The sequence below is a fragment of the Pongo abelii genome, chromosome 1 (assembly GCF_028885655.2).
Source record: "Pongo abelii isolate AG06213 chromosome 1, NHGRI_mPonAbe1-v2.0_pri, whole genome shotgun sequence".
Taxonomy (NCBI): Eukaryota; Metazoa; Chordata; class Mammalia; order Primates; family Hominidae; genus Pongo; species Pongo abelii.
In genome coordinates this window covers 1,767,478-1,773,733 of record NC_071985.2, presented here as the reverse complement: position 1 = coordinate 1,773,733, position 6,256 = coordinate 1,767,478, and the positions used below count along the sequence as shown (strand labels likewise).

General features: G+C 36.5%; 1 pseudogene; it reads right to left on the bottom strand.

Annotated features, from left to right (window-relative positions):
* PONPYGV1R-PS1801 (vomeronasal 1 receptor ponPygV1R-ps1801 pseudogene) lies at positions 4,999–6,038 on the bottom strand (annotated as a pseudogene).

Below are 6,256 nucleotides of genomic sequence, written 5' to 3'. Positions count from 1 at the left end.
GCCAACCCAAGTATAGATGAAGCATTGTTCCACACAGTTTGAAACATTGAAGGACCTAAATTTGTAGCAAATTCTGTGGCGGTTGAAAAAAGTTCAGCTACTGTAGTAAGTTACTGGGCAGTCTCAATACTTGAATATGGAACATATGCACAGGGGAAGGAAATAACATTGCACTTTATAAATACTGTATTTTAACTGGAAAATGTAGTGTCTTAAATAAAAACTGTTTTAAATTGGTGCCATAAAAAAACGTAAAACCCTTTTAGACATTGACTTAGGCAAAAACTTCATGACCAAGAACCCAAAAGCAAATGCAACAAAAACAAAGATAAATAAGTGGGACTTAATTAAACTAAAAAGCTTTGGCACAGCAAAAGAATCAGCAGAGTTAACAGACAACATACAGAGTGGGAGAAAATTTTCACAATCTCTACGTGTGACAAAAGACTAATATCCAGAATCTACAAAGAAATCAGCAAGAACAAAACAAATAATTCCATTAAAAAGTGGGCTAAGGACATGAATTCTCAAAAAAAGATATACAAATGGCCAACAAGCATATGGAAAAATGCTCAACATCACTAATTATTAGAGAAATGGGATCAAAACCGCAATGCAATACCACCCCACTCCTGCAAGAATGGCCATAATAAAAAAATATATATATGTTGGCGTGGATATAGTGAAATGGGAACACTTTTACACTGCTGGTCAGAATGTAAACTAGTACAACCAGGATGGAAAACAATGTGGAGATTCCTTAAAAACTAAAAAAGTAGATCTACCATTTGATCCAGCAATCCAACTACTGGGTATCTACCCAGAGGAAAAGAAGTCATTATACGAAAAAGATACTTGCTCATGCATGTTTATAGCAGCACAATTTGCAATTGCAGAAAAAAATGTCCCATCAACCAACACATGGATAAAGAAAATGTGGTACATATATACCATGGAATACTACCTCAGACATAACAAGGAATGAAATAATGGCATTTGCAGCAACCTGAATGGAATTGGAGACTATTATTCTAAGTAAAGTAACTCAGGAATGGACAACCAAACATCGTATGTTCTCACTCATAAGTGGGAGCTAAGCTATGAGAACACAAAGGCATAAGAATGATACAATGGACTTTGGGAACTTGAGGGAAAGGGTGGGAGGGGGGTGAGGGATAAATGACTACACATTGGGTACAGTGTACACTACTTGTGTGATGGGTGCACCAAAATCTCAGAAATCACCACTGAAGAATGTATTCACGTAACCAAACAGCATCTGTTCCCCAAAAATGTATTAAATAAAAAATACATCTTAAAAAAGATGGTACATATACACAATGGAGTATTATTAAGCAAAAAAAAAAAAAAAAAAAAAAAAGAATGAGATCCAGTCCTTTGCAACAACATGAATACATGAATGGAACTGGAGATCATTATGTTTAATGAAATAAGCCAGGCACAGAGAGATAAATGTCACATGTTCTCACTTACTTGTGAGATCTAAAAATCAAAATAATTGAATTCATGGAGATAGAGAGTAGAAGGATGGTTTCCGGAGACTGGAAGGGTCATTGAGGGATATGTGTTGGGGGGAGGTGAGGATTGTTAATGGATACAAAAAATAATTAGAAGCAATCAATAAGACCTACTATTTGATGCCATAACAGGGTGGCTATAGTCAATAATAATTTAATTGTACATTTTAAAATAATTTAAAGGGTGTAATTGGATTGTTTGTGATTCAAAGGATAAATGCTTGAGGGGATAGATGCCCCATTCTCTGTGCTGTGTTTATTTCACATTGCATGCCTGTATCAAACTCCATCTCATGTACCCCACAAATACGTATACCTACTATGTACCCACAAAAATTAAAACAAAAAGAAAGAAAAAGAGAAAAAGAAAAGTAAATAAAATATATTACAAGGCAAAAGTAACAACAATAGCATGGTATTGAGTTTAAAGAGACACACAGTCCAATGGAACAGAGTATAGAACTGAGAAATAAATCCATGTATTTACAGCCAACTGGTTTTCCAAAGGCTCCAAGAACATACACTGGGTATTGGACATTATTTTCAATTAATGGTGCTGGGAAAACTGGATATTTACATGCAAAAGTATGAAACTGGACCCCTATTTCTCACCATATACAAAAATCAACTGAAGATGAATTATGAACTTATACATAAGACCTGAAACTATAAAACTATTAGATAAAAACACACAGAAAACCCTTCAGAACATTAGTTTAGGCAAATATTTTATGGCTAAGACATCAAAAACACACAATGAAAATGAAAACAAAAACAAAAGCAGACAAATGGGAAAATATTGTTAAATAAAAAACCTTCTACATGGCAAAGGAAACAATCAATGGAGTAAAGAAACAACTTGTTGAATGGGAGAAAATATTTGCAAACTATTCATCTGATAAAGAACTAACATCCAAAATATACTCAGATAGTAAAAAGCAATCACATTAAAAAGTATGCAAAGGACATAAATAGACATTTCTCAAAAGAAGAAATGCAAATGGCTAACAGGTTTTTTTTTTTTTTAATGCTCAACATTACCACTCACAAGAGAAATATAAATCAAAACCAGAATGGGATATCATTTTACCCCAGTTAGAATGACTATTATTAAAAGGAAAACACAAGAGATGTTGGCAAGAATGTGGAGAAAAGAAAACTTATATACTGTTGGTGGCAATGTAAGTCAGTACAGCCACTATGGAAAACAGTATGGAGATGTCTCCAAAAAAAAAATAAATAAATAAACTAACTAAAAATAGGACTACCATACCATCTAGCAATCCCACTAACTGGGTATTTATCAAAAGAAAAGGAAATCCATATATCAAAGGGATGCCTACATTTGCATGTTTATTGCAACAGTATTTACAATAGCAAAGATATGAGATCAGCCAAATTGTCCATCAGTGAATGAAAACGTAGTGTATGTGCACAATAAAGTACTATTATGCCTTTAAAAAAACTGAAATTTTGTTATTTGCAGCAACATGGATGTAAATGAATGTCATTATGTTAAGTGATGTATGCCAGGCACAGAAGGACAAATATTGAATAGTTTCACTTACATAAGGGAGCAAAAATGTTGATCTCACGGAGATAGAGAGAAGAATGATAGCTACCAGAGACTGAGAAGTGTGTGTAGATGGGTGTTGATGGAAGAAGAGAGGTTGTTAATGGGTATAAGCATACAGTTAGATAAAAGAAATGTTTTAATATTTGATAGCAGAGTAACTGACTATATATAACAATGTATTGTATATTTCAAAATAGCTTCAAGAGAGAACTGAAAAGTTTCCAACACATAGAAATAATAAACAGGCTGGACACTCTAGCTCATTCCTGTAATCCCAGCACTTTGGGAGGTCAACGGAGTAGGATATTTGAGGCCAGGATTTTGAGACTAGCCTGAGCAAGAGTGATAACCCATCTCTACAAGAATAATAATAATAACTAGCCAGGTGTGGTGGTATGCGCCTACAGTCCCAGTTACTTAGCAGGCTGAGGTGGGAAAATTTCTTCAGCCCAGGAGGTTAAGACTGCAGTGAGCCATGATTACTCCACTGCACTCCAGCCTGGGTGATGGAGTGAAACCCTATCTCCAAAAATTTTTTTGTAAAATTACAAATAAAAATTTGAGTTGATGAATACCCTATACACCAACTTGATCATGACACATTGTATGCATATAACAAAATATTATACATATGCCATAAATATGTACACATATTATGTATCAACATAAAAAATATAAAAAATAAATAAACTGCCATCAAAGCTATGAAAATGAATTGTTAAATGGCAGTTGATACAGACTTCAGGTAAAATGATAACTAAGCTACTTGGCTGAATAAAATGTTCAGAACGCAACTGAGAAAACAGAGAGGTCTAAGGTATATGAAAGAGATTAGGAGATACAAATAATAAAATGGGCAGGTCTAATTTAAATCATGTTGAAAATTCTGAAGTAGAGAAGAGGGAAAACAAAGATACAATATTTGAAATAAAGACTTTGAATTTTATAGAAATGATAAAGTCAGATCAGGAGGGATGGCTCATACCTATAATCCAACACTTTGAGAGGCCAAGGCAGGAGGATTCCTTGAGCCCAAGGAGTTTGAGACCAGCCTCGGCAACATAGTGAGACCCTGTCTCTACAAAAAAATTTTTTTTGATTAGCCAGGTGTGGTGGCATGTGCCTGTAATCCCAGCTATTCAAAGGCTGAGGTGGGAGGATCATTTGAGCCCAGGAGGTCGAGGGAGCAGTGAGACATGATTGTGCCATTGCACCCAAGGCTGGGGGACAGAGAGAAACCCTGTCTCAAAAAAAATATATAGAAATAAGTAAAAATAAAAACATAACAAAGTTGGGAAATGGAGATACATGTGGGAGATCAAAAAAGTGTGATAAATAAAACGGGATATTTATATACAAACAAGAAGAGTGTGGCCGGGTGCGGTGGCTCACGCCGGTAATCCCAGCACTTTGGGAGGCTGAGGTGGGTGGATCATGAGGTCAGGAGATTGAGACCATCCTGGCTAACACAGTGAAACCCTGTCTCTACTAAAAATACAAAAAATTAGCCGAGTGTGGTGGCGGGCACCTGTAGTCCCAGCTACTCGGGAGGCTGAGGCAGGAAAATGGTGGGAACCCGGTGGGGCAGAGCTTGCAGTGAGCCGAGATGGTGCCACTGCACTCCAGCCTGGGTGACAGAGGGAGACTCTGTCTAAAAAAAAAAAAAGAAAGCAAAGAAACAAAAATCCTATAAACATATGACTGATGTGCACAATTTACTCAATTGCATTTGCTAATCATATTAATCATATTACAAAGATTGTTATAATTGATACAACACAGGGTTAGTAATAATCTTGAATGCATGTATTCAGAGAAATACCCTATGCAACATGTAAAACTATTTAGGGGACTATCAAATGCATTTCTACTTGTAAATTTTCATCACTTTTGATAAACCTTAATTATTCTCCTCCAAAGAGTCTGAACAATCTTGAATATTTGTTATCAGCATAGATTAAGACTAAAGGACTAATTATGGCATAGTTATTGACCACGGGCATATGGAACCATACCAATAGAGGGTTGTTTATCCATGTCACAACCACTGAAAATGAGAATATGAGGTCCACCCAATATAGGAAGGCAAAACAACTCACCAACAGTAGGATGGTCTGGGAGGCCCTTTTTGCTGGGGAGACTCTTGGGGAGAGGCTGGTGCTATGTAGGTGCTGGGACAGTCTCTTTTGTTTGTACAAAATAATCACCATGTAGCCCACTTGAGAGGACCATGAGTCCTATGAAGATGACATCCCTTAAAACCATTAGTATGAAAAACAGGCTCCTGTGGGTGTAGCTCATGGGCAAAACATAACAGTTCTCAGTGACAAAAGACTGGCCCCAATCCTATTTGGGGTAGGCACAATGAAAAGCAAAAGGTTACTAGTAATGAACATGTTGAGGACCCATGAGAAGAGGATGAAGCCTAGGGTGTGATTTGCAGAAATATGTTTAAACTTTTTCAAGAAGGAGGTGCTGGGGCTGATGGTGATGGCCTGGAGCATGCTTAGGAGGCAAGTAGTGCAGATGGAGATGCCCCTCATCACCCTGTTTAAAAATATGATGATCTTACACTTTAGATCATTGTTCTGAATATTCCATGATTCAAATAAGTCAGAGGACACCAGTATCGCCTGAGTGAAGAGCAGTAGTATGTGGATTAGGGACAAGTGACTAATGATCATGTCAATGGGCTTAGGCCTGTGAGTATAAGCAAAAGTGAAGATATGGAAAAGGAGGAAGGTGTTTGCTGAGATTCCAAAGCTCACTTGAGGGTAATAAACATTTTTAATGACAATATAGGTGAAAAGCTTGGTCATTTCCATGGAAAATTAAAACAAATAAAGGATATCTCTAGAGAAAAATAAGACGTCAAATGATAATTGCATTAGGAACATTTCTGCTATGTTGTTAATTAGTATCATTATGTTCAATAATCTCTGTGATCTGGAATAAAAAAATGTCGATTAAATCTGAGTAGTTTATTACTCTTTGCTAAACATTCAATGCAACCATGTAATTCTCCAGATACTTGCTGTCTGTCTCCCATTCGCATCCCTGTGGTTCTCCCTCTGTTCCCTTTCCTGGGCTCCCACAGAATCTATGCTTTCCTCCATAGCAACATTTGCCCTGTTGATGGAAA